The sequence below is a fragment of the Triticum urartu genome, chromosome 7A (genome assembly GCF_056163025.1).
Source record: "Triticum urartu cultivar PI428250 chromosome 7A, HENAU_Tu73, whole genome shotgun sequence".
NCBI classification, from domain to species: domain Eukaryota; kingdom Viridiplantae; phylum Streptophyta; class Magnoliopsida; order Poales; family Poaceae; genus Triticum; species Triticum urartu.
This window is the reverse complement of record NC_141879.1, coordinates 221,834,286-221,853,795: the sequence shown is the minus strand read 5'-3', so window position 1 is coordinate 221,853,795 and position 19,510 is coordinate 221,834,286. Positions and strand designations below refer to the sequence as shown.

General features: G+C 39.7%; 1 long non-coding RNA gene across 1 annotated transcript; it reads right to left on the bottom strand.

Moving 5' to 3' along the window:
- Positions 1 to 14,223: 14,223 nt before the first annotated feature.
- LOC125522590 (uncharacterized) lies at positions 14,224 to 18,178 on the bottom strand. Its single transcript, XR_015610454.1, has 2 exons — positions 17,047 to 18,178; positions 14,224 to 14,777 (listed from the first exon to the last, which is right to left on the bottom strand). It is a non-coding gene; the product is annotated as an uncharacterized LOC125522590 (long non-coding RNA).
- Between the last annotated feature and the right edge of the window lie 1,332 nt (positions 18,179 to 19,510).

The window sequence follows — 19,510 nt, the reverse complement described above, 5'->3', positions numbered from 1 at the left end:
TCATGTTCATTGCAATATGGTTATTCATTTAAGTTAGAGAATAATGGTTATTCTATTTACATGAATAATACCTTTCATGGTCATGCACCCTACGTGAATGGTTCATTGAATCTCGATCGTGGTAATACACATGTTCACGCCAAAAGATGTAGAGTTAATAATGATAGTACCACTTTCTTGTGGCACTGCCGCTTAGGTCATATTGGCATAAGATGCATGAAGAAACTCCATGTCGATGGATGTTTGGAGTCACTTGTTTTTTGAATCGCTTGACACATGCGAGCCATGCCTCATGGGCAGGATGACTAAGACCCCGTTTTCAGGTACAATGAAACGGGCAAGTGACTTGTTGGAAATCATACATGCTGATGTGTGTGATACAATAAGAATTGAGGTGTGTGGTGGACATTGCTATTTTCTCATCTTCACTGACGATTTGAGTAGATATGGGTATATTTACTTAATGAAGCACAAGTCTGAAACGTTTGAAAAGTTCAAGCAATTTCAGAGTGAAGTTAAGAACCATCATAACAAGAAGATCAAATTCCTACGATCTGATCGATGGAGAATTTCTGAGTTATGAGTTTGGCAATCACTTAACACATTGTGCAATTGTTTCACAGTTGACACCACCTGGAACACCACAGCATAATGGCGTGTCCGGACGTCGTAATCGAACCTTATGAGATATGGTACGATCTATGATGTCTCTTACCGATCTACCGCTATCATTTTGAGGTTATGCGTTAGAGACAGCTGCATTCACTTTAGATAGGGCACCATCTAAGTCCGTTGAGAAGACGTCGTATGAAAATTCATTTGGCAAGAAACCAAAGTTGTTATTTCTTAATATTTGGTGTTGCGATGCTTAAGGCTTCAGCCAGAAAAAAGCTCGAACCCAAAGCGGACAAATATATCTTCATAGGATACCCAAAGGTAATAGTTGGGTATACCTTCTATCTCAGCTCCGAGGGCAAAGTGTTTGTCGCTAAGAATGGGTCCTTTCTCAAGGAGTTTCTCTTGAAATAATTGAGTGGGAGGAAGATAGAACTTGATGAGGTTGTTGAACGTCTACTTCAACCGGAAACTGGTGCAACACAGAAAGATGTTTCTGTGGCGCCTACGTCAGTTGAAGAGGAAGTTAATGGTAGTGATCATGAAGCTTCGGATCAAGTTGCTATCGAACCTCGTAGGTCGACAAGGATATGTACTACTCCTGAGTGGTACGGTGATCCCGTCTTAGATATCATGTTGGACAACAATGAACCTACGAGCTATGGAGAAGCGATGGTGGGCCCATATTCCGAAAAATGGTTAGAAGCCATGAAATCCGAGATAGGATCCATGTATCAGAACAAAGCATGAACTTTGGTGGACTTGCCCGATGATCGGCAAGCCATTGAGATAAAAGGATCTTGAAGAATAAGACGGACATGGACGGTAATGTTACCGTCTATGAAGCTCGACTTGTGGCAAAGAGTTTTTTTTCACAAGTTCAAGGAGTTGACTATGATGAGCTTTTCTCACCCGTAGCGATGTTTAAGTCCGTCGGAATCATGTTAGCATTAGCTGTATTTTTTGATTAAGAAAACTGACAGATGGATGTCAAAACAAGTTTTCTTACCAGTTTTCGTAAGAAAAAGTAGTATGTGATACAATAAAAGGTTTTGTCGATCCTAAGGATGCTAAAAGGTATGCTGGCTCCAGCGATCCTTCTATGGACTAGAGCAAGCATCTCGGAGTCGGAATATATACTTTGATGGAGTGATCAAAGCTTTTAGGTTTATACAATGTTTGCTAGAAACTTGTATTTACAAGAAAGTGAGTGGGAGCACTACAACATTTCTGATAAGTATATGTGGATGACATATTGTTGATCCGAAATAATGTAGAATTTCTGGAAAGCATAAACGGTTGTTTGAAGAGTGATTTTCAAAGGAAGACCTGGATAAAGCTGCTTACATATTGGGCATCAAGATCTATAGAGATAGATCAAGACGTCTGATGATACTTTCAAAGAACACACACCTTGACATGATTTTGAAGGAGTTCAAAATAGACCAGTCAAAGAAGGGATTCTTACCTGAGTTGTAAGGTGTGAAGTTGAGTAAGACTCAAAGCTTGACCACGGCAGAAGAAAGAGGAAGGACGAAGGTCGTCCCCTATGCTTTTGTCATAGGCTCTATACGGTATGCCATGCTGAGTACTGCACCTGATTTGTGCCTTGCCACATGTCTGGCAAGAGGGTACAAAGGTGATCCAGGAGTGGATAACTGGACAGTGGTCAAAATTATCCTTAGAGGAATAAGGAAATATTTCTCGGTTATGGAGGTGATAAAGAGTTCGACGTTAAGAATTACGTCGATGCAAGCTTTAACACCTATCCGGATGACTATGAGTAGAAAAAACCCGGATATGTATAATGGAGCAACCATTTGGAATAGCTCCAAGTGGAACGTGGTAGCAGCTTCTATGATATGACATAAAGTTTTGCGAAGTACATGCGGATCTGATTGTTGCAGACCCGTTGACTATAACATCTCTCACAAGCATAACATGATCAAACCCATAACTCATTGAGTCTTAATCACAAGGTAATGTGAACTAGATTATTGACTCTAGTAAACACTTTGGGTGTTAGTCACATGGCAATGTGACCTTGAGTATTAATCACATAGCGATGTGAACTGGATTATTGACTCTAGTGCAAGTGGGAGACTGTTGGAAATATGCCCTAGAGGCAATAATAAATTATTATTTATTATTATATTTCCTTGTTCATGATAATCGTTTATTATCCATGCTAGAATTGTATTCATAGAAACTCAGATACATGTGTGGATACATAGACAACACCATCTCCCTAGTAAGCCTCTAGTTGACTAGCTCGTTGATCAATAGATGGTTACGTTTTCCTGACCATGGACATTGGATGTCGTTGATAACGGGATCACATCATTAGGAGAATGATGTGATGGACAAGACCCAATCCTAAGCCTAGCACAAGATCGTGTAGTTCGTATGCTAAAGCTTTTCTAATGTCAAGTATCATTTCCTTAGACCATGAGATTGTGCAACTCCCGGATACCTAGGAATGCTTTGGCTGTACCAAACGTCACAACATAACTGGGTGGCTATAAAGGTGCACTACGGGTATCTCCGAAAGTGTCTGTTGGGTTGGCACGAATTAAGACTGGGATTTGTCACTCCGTGTAACGAAGAGGTATCTCTAGGCCCACTCGGTAGGACATCATCATAATGTGCACAATGTGACCAAGGAGTTGATCACGGGATGATGTGTTTCAGAACGAGTAAAGATACTTGCCGGTAACGAGATTGAACAAGGTATCGGGATACCGACGATCCAATCTCGGGCAAGTATCATACCAGTAGACAAAGGGAATTGTATACGGGATTGATTGAATCCTTGACATCGTGGTTCATCCGATGAGATCATCGTCGAACATGTGGGAGCCAACATGGGTATCCAGATCCCGCTGTTGGTTATTGACCAGAGAGATGTCTCGGTCATGTCTGCATGATTCCCGAGCCCGTAGGGTCTACACACTTAAGGTTCGATGACGCTAGGGTTATAGGGAAGGTATGTATGCGGTTACCGAATGTTGTTTGGAGTCCCGGATGAGATCCCGGACGTCACGAGGAGTTCCGAAATGGTCCGGAGGTGAAGATTGATATATTGGACGAAGGGTTTTGGAGTCCGGAAGTGTTCCGGAGGTACCGGGTGATGACCAGCATGACCGAAAGGTATTTCGGGAGCCCCGGCAAGTGTTGGGGGCTTCATGGGCCAAGGGAAGGGGGCAAACCAGCCCACTAAGGGGTTGTGCGCCCCCCTCACCTATTCCCACGTGACCAGGGGGTTTGGGGCGCCCCATCTAGGGTTCCCACCTCCTGGCTTAGGGGCCAAGTCACCCAAGGGGGAGATCCCATCTGCCCTGTCCGCCACCCCCCCCCCCCTAGGGGAAACCCTAGGGTGCCTCCCCCTTCCCCTTGCCCCTATATATAGTGGAGGTTTTGGGGCTGCCCAAGACAAGAGTCTCTCTCTCCCAAGGCGCAGCCCTACCTCTCTCCCTCCTCGTCTCTCATAGTGCGTTGAAATTTCGGGATAACAAGGCGCGACGCGGGTTGAAGAGGTGGGAGTTTCAAAGCAGATGAGACAAAATATACTCGAGCTTGAAAATTTTGGGATAACAAGGCGCGGATTCCTTGTTCGGCAGAACAAACTTAACGTGTACAAAAAAACAATTCATACAAGACACAAGAGAGTCATGTCCCCTTTTACTATATTGCTATAAATGCCATTGAAAAAACTACAAGAAAAATGTAAAAAAATTGGGAGAACAAGATTACCTTGTACAGTACCAAATCGATTCACACTTCCCTCAACAACAACAAAAAACAAACCAATTCCCACCAAAAGAAAGAGTCATGCCCGTTTTTATATGATTACAAATGCCAGGATCTCGAATTTCAATTTTTAAATCCACGTTATGTTGAATTCGAATATACCGTTAGGTGACCTTGCGGTTTATAACGGATGTAGTTCTACATTTTGATCTTCCATCATATATGAACATTTTACTCCACCCTATGAACATATATATTGTCGTCTACCATATGGACTAAATTTGAATCAATTTTCCTTATTTGAATACGATTTTTTTTCAAGTTATACAATCATTTAAATATTATCTTGATAACAAAAAACATGCATATAGCAGTAATCATATTTCACTATGAACTACATGTACCATATGATCTCCAATTCAAATATTTGTATCCATTTTATGTTGAATTCAAATCAGAGTACATTGGTCTAGGTAGAGAGATGTTCGGATAATCTAAACCCTGTTTTCATGTGTATAATTTCTGGCTGAATTGGGACAGGTTTTGGTATAAGCTTCTTGCAAAACCAGAGATTCTCTCTACAAGGCTCGTGGTTCCGAGAGGGAACATGTCACCTTTGTGTGCGAAACGATATACGCTGCCTCCCCCCTAATTTTCTTTATAGAGGCAACAAAGAACTATATGAGTGCCCTGTTAAATTTTAGAATTATTCAGGGTTCATTTGGCCTTTTTATACATTAACTGAGTTTCTGGACATTAAATGTGCATAATCCAAATTTGAACTGCAAGCACATGCTCCGGTGCACCAAAGTTGGTTGAAAAATCACATGTGTGTCATTGGGTGATTTTCTAGGTCCCATGCAAGAAATGGGAATGAATTCAAACATCTGGGCGTCGTGACTCAGCCAAGAACATCAAGAAACTTGGTTTTTAAATTCATGTAAATCTAAAACTCAACTGGAAATCATGAAACTTGGCATGGTGTCATGTCATGGCACTAACATGCTGTGGTAAAAAAAATTGGGCCGATTTGGAACAAGTTTTGGTATAAGCTTCTTGCAAACTGGAGGTTCTATCAAGAAGGCTCGTGGTTCTGAGAGGGAACGTGTCACCTTTGAGTGCAAAACGATATACGCTGCTCCCCTTGAGTTTCTTTACAGAGGCAACATAGAACTACATGAGTGCCCTGTTAAATTTTGAAACTATTCCGGGTTCGTTTGGCCTTTTTATACATTAATTGAGTTTCTGGTCATTTAATGTGCATAATTCAAATTTGAACTACAAACACATGCTCCCATGCACCAAAGTTGGTTGAAAAATCACATGTGTGTCCTTGGGTGAATTTCTAGGTCCCATGCAAGAAATGGGAATGAAATTCAAACATCTGGGCATCGTGGCTCGGCCGAGAACATTGAGAAACTTGGTTTTAAAAATCTTGTAAATCCAAAACACGCCTGAAAATCATGAAACTTGGCATGGTGTCATGTCATGGTACTACCATGCTGTGGTAAAAAATTGGCGGAATAGGAACAAGTTTTGGTATAAGCTTCTTGCAAACCAGAGCTTCTCTCAAGAAGGCTCATGATTCTGAGAGGGAACGTGTCACCTTTGTGTGCATAATTCAAATTTGAAATACAAGCACATCCTCTAGTGCACCAAAGTTGGTTGAAAAATCATATGTGTGTCCTTGGGTAAATTTCTAGGTCACATGCAAGAAATGGGAATGAAATTCAAACATCTGGGCGTCGTGGCTGGACTAGAAACATTGAGAAACTTGGTTTTTTAATTCCTGTAAATCCAAAACACGCATGAAAATCATGAAACTTGGCTTGGTGTCATGACATGGCACCAACATGCTGTGGTAATTTTGCTGTCCAATTTGCGAAGGTGCACACATTAACAATCTACAAAGTCATTTTGGAACAAGTGTTGTCACGTTACAATCGGAAACACAAGTATTATTGAAACCGTGGGTGTTCTATTTACCATGTACGTGCCGCCTCGCGTCCACCTTTTTAATTAGCTAGAAGGCACCGTGCAGGGTATCTATTTGAGTATGGGAGGCGTGCGATCAGACCCCTGCACGTGCTTATCTAGAGGAGAGCCCTTTGACCTCCATCTGTCGTCCACCTCTCTCCCAAGGTCTCCATTAATGGCGCCCGAGCCTCTGTTTAATGGCGTGACTATGTCTAACTCGACTGAGATTTAAGAAAGAAAAAATATTATCTAAAAAGAAAATTTTGCACGGATCTTGATGTAAGATCCTACGGACCTATATAGCATCTACTGCGACTTATAGCAAGACTGATGAATATATAAGGACGACGACGGTGGATAATAATTGTCTTACATAATTAAGAAGATAATTAAAAAAGCCACATGCGGCTACGCCCGAAATACACAAGGGCAAAAGAAGAAGGAAGACAACGATCTGGCTCGTTGATATCTACTTTCTTGATGCGTTGCTGCAGGCCGCGGGAACTAGTCGTCGCGGCGAGCGGCGATGAGCTCTGTCGTGTCCTCAAGACGCTGCTGAGCATCCACGGATTCCTCCACCAGCCTTTGGTGCTCGATGCAGAGGATGTCATTCTCGTCCATAAGTTTCTTGACAATGATGGCGGTCCTATTCAACAAGGCACTGGTCTCCTCCTCCTGCTCTGCACTTCGGATGATCTTCGCCCTCAGCAGGTCGCTCGGCCCAGAGCCTCTCATTGCCCTCCCCTAGTTGACGGATGACGCTGGTAGCCTGTTCAAACAAGGATTTCATGTCGTCCTGCAACCTCACCCAGCCGGAGATCTGATCCATCTGGCTATGGATGATCGCATGCATGCGCCTGTAAGAGTCGTCGCCTGCCCGCGAGACATTTTCCCAAGCTGCCGCGGCACAGCGGGACATCTCTGCTGCTTCCGCGACGCGGCCAGACCAGTCTGTTGCATCGACGACGTGGCGGGACCTCCATGCTGCTTCGGCGGTGCGACAGGACCTCTGTGCTACTACTTCCGCGTGGCGGGACATGTAGGCTGCTTTCACGGTGAGACGAGACATCTCTCGTGCTTTCGCTTCCATGCTCGCCTCTCCCTGGTGGTAATCTCTCGACCCAGAACTCATGCTGGCCATGGCAGATGCAAGGGAAGGATGTTAAATGACTTGTTTGTTTTTGTGGATGAGGAGTTGAGGAGGAATGTGCAGTCATCTTGGCATAGTAGTATTTATAACCGAGTACTAATACGCTCCTAAGTGGGAAACCGTTTAGGTTGTGATTAGTGTGAACAGGTTTACAATTAAATATAGCTTGGTAGTAGTACCTCCTTTCCGGTTTATAGGGGTCAATTCAAAAATCTCACCAACCAAGGTAGATGATGAGTGGTGGACTTTTTTTGTAGTTCGCAATGTGACGAGACGCAAGCTCAAAATTTACTGAAGATTCTAGTTTCGAAGTGCGGCACTATTTCCGGATGGCGTAACGTGGTCATGTGTTCTCGGCCGTGGTGTAGCATATGCCATGGTAGTTCTTTTTCTACTGCTCTGTACATGCAATAACTGGCACCTTCAGATACATATCTTACGGTTATTGGGGTGTTTGACAGGAATAGCCTCGTGGCGAGCTATAGAATAGTCTTTTTTTCAGACGCATTAGACCTATCTCTCAGGACTTCTCGCACGCACCATCTCTAGCTCCCTAGGTCGATGCCCCCACATACACTTGTACTCTGAGTTTAGTACGTTATACAGGAAGAGAAGAGGTGCACGCACGCACTCGTCCTCTCTCACACACGCATATGTAGCTACAAATTGTAGTGTTCACAACCATCCGATTGGCTCTATCATAGGTTTCACGTTGCTCCTTGGCCTTGAGATTGAGAAGTTTAAAACGCGGAGGCTAAGCTGGAGGCGTGAGGTTTTGGTTAATGTGCGTGCCCACACGACACCAACATGACACGAGCTTCGTTTGCCTGGTGCGCAGTCGGGTGAGTTGTCCAAGTATAGACACAACCAGACCCTCCTTGGTATCTGTGCCTCGACTTATGCGCAGAGAAATTAGGATCGAGGGAGTACATACTTAGTAGTAGTACATTACTACTTTGATATGTCGCGTCAACTCGCACAAGTATGCAACACTTCCTGAACAAACAAGCATATAAGATGTTGCCGTTATACTTGTTACCCAAAGGATATTTATATCTAACAGACACAAAATATCCGTTTGACTGTTGGAAATACTTTAACTGCTTATCTGATGTCGAAGTAATTGCTGCATCGCCACCAAAACCCACCATCTCTTAAGCGAAAGTAGACCAAGCTAACCCCTATATTAGCATATTACTAAGATAAACATAAGGCACTGTAGAATCAGTTAGGACGTGAGCTTGTTAATCTGAATGTGGAGGGATACTAGGTTAACCCCAGCCAGCAGCTTGGGCGGAACTGTGAAGAAGGTCATCTCCTGCACGGCGACGTCACCAGGATCCTTGCTGCTTGTCACCTCCATTTCCACCTTAACGGCGTCGGTCCTACCTTTGGGCTCCCCCGGTGGGCCGTTCGCCCACAGCTGGAACTCCACCCTCACCGAGGAGAGGACGACATTTGATGGCAGCTGGAACTACGTCGGTATTTGCCCGAAGAGGGAGGGATGATGCAGCACAGCGGCGGTAGGTATTTCCCTAAGTTATGAAACCAAGGTTATCGAACCAGTAGGAGAACCAAGCAACACAACGTAAACAACCCCTGCACACAAATAACAACACCTCGCAACCCGACGTATTAAAGGGGTTGTCAATCCCTTTCGGGTAACGGCGCCAGAAATTGGTGCGTTACTGTAAAAAGGTTGTAATAGATGGGATAAATAGATCGCAAATAAAATAAAGTGCAGTAAAGTATTTTTGGTTTAATAGATCTGAAAATAAAAGTAAGAAAAAAGTAGATCGCAAAGGTAAATATATGAGAAATAAGACCCGGGGGCAGTAGGTTTCACTAGTGGCTTCCCTCAAGAAAAATAGCAAATGGTGGGTAAACAAATTATTGTTGGGCAATTGATAGAACTTCAAATAATTATAACAATATCCAGGCAATGATCATTACATAGGCATCACGTCCAAGATTAGTAGATCGACTCCTGCCTGCATCTATGCATCTACTACTATTACTCCACACATCGACCACTATCTAGCATGCATCTTGTGTATTAAGTTCATGAAAAAACGGAGTAATGCAATAAGAACGACGAAATGATGTAGAAAAGATTCGTTTATCTATATGGCGGTAGATATAGATCTCGTCTTTTTATCCTTAGTAGCAACGACACATACGTGTCGGTTCCCTTTCTGTCACTGGGATCAAGCACCGTAAGATCGAACCCACTACCGGGCACCTCTTCCCGTTGGAAGATAAATAGATCGAGTTGGCCAGACAAAACCCAAATATCAAAGAAGAAATACGATGCTTTAAGAGATCATGCATAAAAGAGATCAAAGAAACTCAAATACTTTCATGGATATAATAACATAGATCTGATCATAAACTCGAAGTTTATTGATCCCAACAAACACACCGCAAAAGAGTTACATCATATGGATCTCCAAGAGACCATTGTATTGAGGATCAAGAGAGAGAGAGAGATGAAGTCATCTAGCTACTAACTACGGACCCGAAGGTCTACAAAGAACTACTCACGCATCATCGGAGAAGCACCAATGGAAGTGGTGAACCCCTCCGTGATGGTGTCTAGACTGGATCTGGTGATTCTGGACTCTGCGGCGGCTGGATGAATATTTTGTCTACTCCCTTAGGGTTCTGGGATTTTGGGGGTATTTATGGAGCAAAGAGGCGGTCCGGCGGGTACCCGAGGTGGGCACAACCCCTCCTGGCATGCCCTGGTGGGTTGTCCCCTCCTCGGGGCTCCCCCAGGTGCAACCAGGGCCCATCTGCTTTCTTTTGGCCCATAAAAAATCATCATAAAGTTTCGTGCCATTTGGAGTCCGTTTGATATTGATTTCCTGCGATGCAAAGAACATGGAAAAACATGAACTAGCACTGGGCACTATGTCAATAGGTTAGTACCAAAAAATGATATAAAATAACTATAAATTGATTATAAAACATCCAAGATTGATAATAAAACAGTATGGAACAATAAAAATTATAGATATGTTGAAGACATATCAGCATCCCCAAGCTTAACTCCTACTCGTCCTCGAGTAGGTATGTGATAAAAAAACAATTTTTTTGATGTGGAGTGTTGTTCTTCAAGTCATATCATATTCTTTTCTTTATAGCATGGACATTTGGACTTTTATGTGATTCAAAGCAATAGTCTAGTTTTGACATAATAATTTAGATACTCAAGCATATCAACAAGCAACCATGTCTTTCAAAATATCAATGCTAAAATAAGTTATCCCTAGCCCATCATGCTCAAACATTGATCCATTCATGAAACACATGAATATTAACTACACCCAATATTTGAGCACGATCATATTGCCTCCTAGTTGGTGCTTTTTATAAGAGAAGATGGAGACTCAAATTTCAAAATAAAAATTGCATAAAGTAAAAGAAAGTCCCTTCATAGAAGGAAGTAGGGATTTGTAGAGGTGCCAGAGCTCAAAGCGGAAAATTTGAGATAAAAACATTTTGGAAGGTGTATCCATCCCACCAACGAAAACGACTTAGACTTACGAACACTTTCCATGCTAGATATGCTATAGGCGGTTCCCAAACAGAAAATAAAGTTTATTTCTTTTTCCACCATAACTTTCACTTTCCATGGCTAGCCGTATCCACGGGTGCCCTCCATACCAACACTTTCCAAGGAATTTATTATTTGACAACATAAAATAAATTCATTTCTTTTTGCATTTCGAGACTGGGCATCTCTAATACATTTGTCTTACTCTCGTGCAATGACAAGTAAATAAACACTCATCTTGAGAATAACACATCTAGAATGGAAAATATTAGCCACCCCTCACCGCTCCGCGAGCGAAACAAACACACAAAAAAAAATGTTTATTTTGAAAATTAGAGATGGCACATGCAAATTTGCTTATAATGGCAAAAGAATACCGCATATAGATAGATATAATCGATTCATGTGGCAAAACTGGTTTAAAGGATTTTGGATGCACAAGTAGAAGTCATACTTAGTGCAAAATGAAGGCTAGAAAAAGATTGGGAAGCGACCAACCAAGAAACGCATTAAGCATAATTAACACCTAATAATGCATCACAAGTAGGATATAATTTTCATTGCATGACTATTGACTTTCATACTTGCATAGGGAATCACAAACCTTAACACCCATATTTTTACTAAAGCACAATTACTCATCAACATAACTCACATATCACATCATCATATCTCAAAACTATTACTAAGAATCAAGTTTATTTTGTCCAATGATCTTCATGACATTTTCTTTACTTTATCCTTCTTGGATATCTATCTTTTTTGGACTAATTTTCATGAGTTGCTTTTCATAAGCTCAACCAAATATAAATGAAGATCATGAGCATAACAAATTTTCTTTCTCTCAAAATAATTTAAGTGAAGCAAGAGAGAATTTCTTCAAAATTTACTAACTCTCAAACAAATCTAACTGAAGCAAGAGAGCATTTCTTCAAAAATACTAAGCACACCGTGCTCAAAAAGATATAAGTGAAGCACTAGAGCAAGTCCTAGCTCATAAAATATTTAAGTGAAGCATAGAGAGCAATTCTAACAAGTCATGACATAATTTTGGCTCTCTCAAATAGGTGTGTCCAGCAAGGATTGATGACTTAAAACACAAAATAAAATAAGTAAATACACATATCATACAAGACGCTCCAAGCAAAATACATGTCATGTGACGAATAAAAATATAGTCTTGAGTAAAATACCGATAGTTGTTGGAAAAAAGCGGGGATGTCACTCGGGGGCGTCCCCAAGCTTAGTTGGATGCTCATTCTTGGACAATAACTTGGGATGCTGGGGGGGAATCCCCAAGCTTAGAATCTTACATCCTTCCTTCATCCATCGTAAGATAACCCAAAACATGAAAACTTCAATCACACAAAACTCAACAAAACCTTCGTGAGATCCGTTAGTATAAGAGTAATAAAGCACTACTATAAGTGATGTATCAAATCAATTCATATTTTGCTTTTGTATTATATCTACTGTATTCCAACTTTTTTATGGCAAAAATTTATCAAAGAAAATCATAGAGCCATCAAAATAAGCACACAACACAAGAAAACAGAATAGTCTGTAGCAATCTGACTATTTCAAATACTTCTGTAACTCCAAAAACTCTGAAAAATTAAAACATCCTGAGAAATTTGTATATTGATCTACTGAAAAAAGAATGGATATTTTATCGCTCTCTGGTAAAAAAAATGAAAATTAATTTTGTGAGCGCAAATTTTCTGTTTTTTTCATCAGCAAGATCAAACAACTATTGCCCAAGAAGATTCTAAAGGTTTTACTTGGCACAAACACTAATTAAAACATAAAAAACACAGTCATAACAGTACCATAATTGTGCTAACACTCAAGAACAGAAAGGAAAAAGCAAAAATAAATTTTATTCATTGGGTTGCCTCCCAACAAGCGCTATAATTTTACGCCCTTAGCTAGGCATAAAGTAAGGATCTAAGTTTTGTCATCCTTGTCCAACTCTTCAATCAAACACTTAGAATCCCTCAAAGATTTAGCATAAAGATTTTCAATAACAACAATCCTAGGAATAAATTCAAAGATTTCATTCTTGCAAAAATGATCGTTTATCACTTCAACAAAATCAGAGTGGATACTAATCATCTTAAGATCTCCTTTATTGCTATTACTAGGAGTTGCACCCTTATTTTTGGATATCCTACTCTTTACGAGAGTTTCCTCAATAATTTTAGTGGTAGTAAAAGTTGTTCTTAGATTACTAAAGATTTCTTCCAATTTATCGATCCGACACGGACCTTCTTCTATTCTTTCATGGATTAAAGTACCCCTTTGTTTTAACAACTTAAAAATATTTCCCGCTTTTGATCCAAGAATAGTGGCAAAATTATGCATCTTTTTATGTATAATTTCCATATGATCTTCAATGAGCATTTTCTTTTCAATAGCATCTAGTCTTTCCATAACATGCTCAAGAGTCAAAATTGTTTCATTAACCATAAGAGGTGGTAAGCCCACTAAATTTCCCATAGCATTAAGAGCAGCAAAAGGAGGACTCATTAAGAAATTTCCACCGGTAATCGTATCAAGGACGAATCTATACCAAGTGATGATACCAACAAAAATACAGCGCATAAGCACAGTGGTAGATTGCTTGCGGATAGATCTATTATGAGCATTGCAAATTCTATATCAAGAATCTTTTAAACTTTCTCCTCCCCTTTGTTTAAAGTTGAGAACCTCGTTCTCGGGAGTGCAAGCAGTAGAGGAGGAATTCTCCATAATGGCAAACAAGATCTCACACACAAAAACAAATCCGGCAAGAAGACGACGAACAGAAAAGAGAGGCGAATAAAACGGCAATTTTTTGTGAAGTGGGGAAGAGGAAAACGAGAGGCAAATGGCGAATAATGTAAATTGCAAGAAGATGAGATTTGTGATTGGGAACCTGGTTATGTTGAAGATCCTCCCTGGCAACGGCGCCAGAAATCTATTACATAATTAAAACAGAAAACAAATAAGACATGACGTTAATCCACATAGACTAATATTATTACCACCGTTTGATCAGAATAACAATGACTCAGATTTAAAGATTTCACATAACACGTGAATATGTACATGTCAGGAAATTGAACTGTCACGTCTATATGCATAAGGTACATCAATGGAGTCATAGAAGGAAGCACTGGTTCAAAAAAAATTAAAGATTAAATTATCTCTACAACTAATATATTAGATATGGACAGTGGAGGTTACATACCCAACTATTGTCACGTACAAGTCCTAATCGGAACTTGGAAGGACACATTAGTAACTTGGTCAGCCAAAAGGAGTGCATACAGACACGCCCCCAAAAATACATGGCTGGCTGCATCCACCAGACTGACTATTCACACATAGCGTTTATGGAAATATAAACATACAAGGACTCCATAAGGACACAGCCAGAACTCATCCATAAAAATACACGGCCGACCACACCCAGCAGCCAAACACGCCCATCTTCAGTCTGGAAATCTAAGACGCCCAGCAACTCACGACTCAGCGACACGACCAGGAAAATTGAAGCCAACCAACTATAGGATGCCGTGACTCGACGATGCCACCACGAGGACAGTTGAAGCCAACAGACTCGGTGACGCGAGATGTTTGGACTTGGCGCTCCGCAAATATCTAAGGCAGCCCAAATTATGAAGTGGCATGCAACTCGATTTCTACGTGAGTCACACCCAACCGTCTGAGTTTCCTTCTCACCTGAATCAACATGGTTAGTAATTATTATTAATATGAACTCACTTTTGTCAGCTACAATCTTCATATGCACATTATCAATTGACAACTACTTTTTCAATCCTTTTGAAGCGGTGCGTTTTAATCCTTTGCAAGTGAAAACGCTTGGGAATACAAGAAGCTGAGAGACTTCAATAAGAGACCAAAACTGGGATTTTTAAGTGAAAGTAACAAGAACATGGGATATAATCAATCCTACAACCGATGAACTTATGAGCCTTGATGTGATCTTGATGGATGAACAGGTTTATGCTATACATATTTAATTGCAGACTGTTCTATTGTTCCAAAAACAATCAATAAGTGAAGCTTGATGTGATCTTCACAGATGAGCTGGTTTATTCTATACAATTTTAAATGCAGACTATTCTATGGTTCAAACAATAGACGATAAGTATATATTTTAGTTATTTTGATAGAGGACCAAACAACTCATGCTACCATAGGTAAAAATCGGATAGATACTTATAGATCAAAGGATAATTGAGAAATTTATTTATCCATTTAGCAATATTAAGGTTGTGGAAGGCACAAAATATGACCCATTGAACAATGGCATTAGATTAATTTTTGCTTACAATACTAAGAGAAAGGAGGTGAAAGGATCAAAAGTATCATCGGAAGATTTTCCTAATTACTAGAGTTTGCTACCAAGGACATACTACAATAACAAGCATAAAAAGATAGACAAGGCTCAGGTATGTCATAGTTGTAAATCAGATTTTTGGCTAATCCATCATTCTAACTATGTGGTAATTAATCAAAAAAATGACAAAAGTAGGATTATTGGAAGTTTTGCAAAATTACTACTTTGAGTCTCATACCAAGGACATACTACAACAAGAAGCATATAAAGGTAAGCAATGCTCAGGTATGTTACAGTTAAAAATCAGATTTCTGTTTAATCAATCATTCTAACTATGGGTTATTAATCACCAAAATGACAGATGTCATCGGACTACTTAACCAAATGAAGCATGTGGAACAATAAATAAATAAAAACGATACGTAACCGTGATATTGAATTTCTAATACCATAGTAAGTGCACGGAGTATACCAATGTCTTAAATTTTAATTATACTTCTTCCATTGTGGTCGGCATCGAATTTTTAGGCTTAACATTTTGGGCTGAAACCAAAGTTATGATATGGGAATTTTTACTTATTATTGAATGAATATGTAATCCAAAACCAGACCGTCTTACGGTGACCTAAACAATGGTGCAAACATTGAATGGTAAGTCCAATAATTTCAAAAACTAAAATATGTAATAGATTAATTGTTGATGGGTTTGTGCCTAAAGTCAAGAGGTAACACAAGAATATGTACGGATCTAGACATAACCAAAATTCAATAACTTCTTCACAAGTATGAAACACTATCTATTCTGATCTACTGATAACACATTGAAGTAAAAATCATACATACATTGCTTAACGATGAAGACTCAGATGCTAGATGTCTGTCATCTAACGAAACATTTATGCCTGGCTTGAGATGTTGTACTTGAACAATAAAGACAAGGAGGTAAAGGTGCATTTAATTCATTAAAATAAATAGCTATTATCTTTTCTGTTTTTCCTCGCTGATTATCTTGCAGTATGCCAAGCAGTTGATAGATGACAAAGTGGACACCATGTTGGAACAAGAAACGAAGAAGCAAGACATGCCAGCTAAAAGGGAGATTGATTTTTCCACCATACGCACTTTTAGATTTTTACGCATGTATTATTTTTAAATGCATTTCATTTTACAGTCACAGAATAATGATGGATAATTACAGCCTAGGAAAACAAAGAAACAATCCATAAATTAATGTATAAGTTTCTTATTAATTAAATAGTAAGGCAGACTAATGTACACACAAAGATTTAGGAAGAGTACTTGACATTGACCAGGATAAGAAGGATACTTATTAGGTAATAACAGTGCAAATGTTAACACTATCAAAAGCACTTCATATTGTAATTTTTGGAAGACATGCAATTTTGACAGCTATTGTCCTAGGTAATAAACACCTATACCTTATACAGCCTTTTCAGTTTAATAAAACCATTAATAGATCTTCAATATCATCTACACCACCAACACATATAAAAATCAAACCATTGCATGTCAATTAACAGATATGAACCAAATTAAGGCCTTCTTGCTAGGACATGGTAACAACAAATAAAAGAACATAACACTTTATAGTGGAGAGCCATGGATGAGCTGGAAGACATAATATACCATTATACAGCAATATTGGTTGGGCACAAAAGGTTGCCGAATCCAGAAAGAAAAAAGGTGTACAGAAACCATAAATGTACTGCCCTGCAACATTTATAAAAGTGGCAGGAACCTTAATTCAGGCCTCAAAACTCTACAATTAGACAACAAGATTTCAGAAGCAAGATTCAAGACAATGGATGTGGATACTTCAGATGCCTTGCATCCATGTGTTCACCATATACCATTGCCTCTGTGTGGTAATTAAGATGTAAGAATCCAGAAAGAACACTAGCCCCATGAAAATAACTGAAATTTAGAACTTAACCTGCAACTAGGCACATGCATGTCTCACATCAAGCTGATGCTTTTGCTATCTGGCTGAGTAAAAGTGCATGTAAACCTCCTTTTTTCCTATGCATCAGTAATTAGATGGAAGAATCGCTTGCTAGGTTCAGATCAACTTAATTCAGGCAGGTCCATATGTTTTCCTTACTCTGTTCTCTACTGCAAAATTTAGAGGACTAAGTCTAAGTGTCATTTTCCACAAGGAAAGTTGTGGTATGAGTATTGTTTACTAGCAATGTAATGATAAAAAAAAAACTTATTTTGATTTCTAGATCATTCCCCTTCACCAAAACTTATATGATTGCTGTAACACTTACATTTGATAGGACTCCAGACAACACCAACAATGAACAGGACAACAAAAGCCGCCCGCAGAAGCTGCCTCACATCCCTGCTCCGTGAGCTCCCTCGCTACCTCCGCACCACCAACATCCAAAGCACCCGGCGATGGCAAGTATGAGCAGCACAACCCAAATTCTCCTTGGCAATCTCCGTGGCCATGTCTCCAGACTCAACGAGGTTGCCGCGATCCGTGCACTCACCCAGCCACATGCGCCACCATCCCATGGAAGCAAAACTCAGAGAAAAGAAACGACATGTAGATCTGGGATAACCTAGGTATTAATTTCCTGATGGCCAACGGTGACATCTTCCTTCGCCGGCGGCAAATCGGAAGAAATGGCAAACGAGGATGAGGACTCAGGAGGCGGTGGGGATCGTACGAGAGCAGGGGATGGTTCTTTTTTTTTTAGAGAGAAAAGGGGATAGTTCTACTCTATGTAGATGACACGTACGGGACACAGGTTGTTTTTTACTTAGAAAACAAATTGTACAGAATGGTACATGTCGACTCTAATGGGCTTACATAAAAACGTTGGGCTTCATACATGGGTCATCTAAAATTAGATACTGCTAAAAAAATCTAAAATTAGATACCTTTTTTAGGGGCGGTATCCTTTTTTTTATTACTTCTCTGTATCAAATACACGGATCCACCGCTCAAATGAAAAAAAAAATCAAATACACATGTCCTAGGAAACGTAAGAACCCATAGAAATATGCTCTTAAATAGCTGTAACATACACAACGTTGACCAAACACCCAACGACTAGGGATCAAACCTCAGGTACAACTAAAAAAACATGTATACATTCGTAAGGGTGTGTATGTACATATTTATGAGTTTCTGCATCGGTACTGTCTAAAAAAAGTCTTTAGATTTTTTTTCAATCATAGATAATCAAGAAACATTTTACATTGCATGAAAATATACAAAATTAAACATACTTGCCGGAGTTCAGATTAGAAGATAAATACATTTAGTATTTTGAAACCATTACTCAACGATTCAAAAGAAATGATATTTAGTGAGAACAGTAAAAAAATGGCACAACAAAATAAAGATACTAAAAAACATACAAAGATGAATAAACAATAATATAAACTTTCATCCCATCGGGGATCAAACCCACGCTTTGGTCTCATAAAAGCTGAAATATTTGTTTAGTCGGAGGGGACGAATAAAGAATAATATAAACCTCCACCTACTAGGGATCGGATCTAACCCCAGCTTTGACGGTTTGGTGTCTCATAAAAGATGGAATGTTTAGTGAGAGGGGACGTTCCCGTCAAATGCGAGGCGTCTGGGTGACTTCTTCAATCTCAAGATATAATTCGATGGCTCAGTCTTTGGAAGGTGCTTATAGGGATAGGGTGTGCATGTGCGCATTCATAGGGATGACTATATATATGTGTGTGTTTATGAGTGTCTGCGACTATATTTTGTATGTGTCTAAAAAAGAAAGACCTTTAATTCTTTTTAACCGTACGTAATCAACAAAGATTTTCCATCGCTTAAAATCTGTAGCATTAAACATACTTGCCGCCCTTTTCCATTCGCAAACACACACACACACACACACACACTTGCCGGGGTTCAGATTAGAAGGTAAATACTTTTAGTATTTTTAGACCATTACATTGAAAAGCAATCATATTTAGTGAGAAAATAAAGTGCATAAAATGGCACGGCAAAATAAAATAAGAGGAAACTAAAAAAAACATACCAAGGTGAATAAACAATAATATAAACTTCCCTAAAATGTCTGTTCAATTCTCTAAATTTAAATAGCAAAAA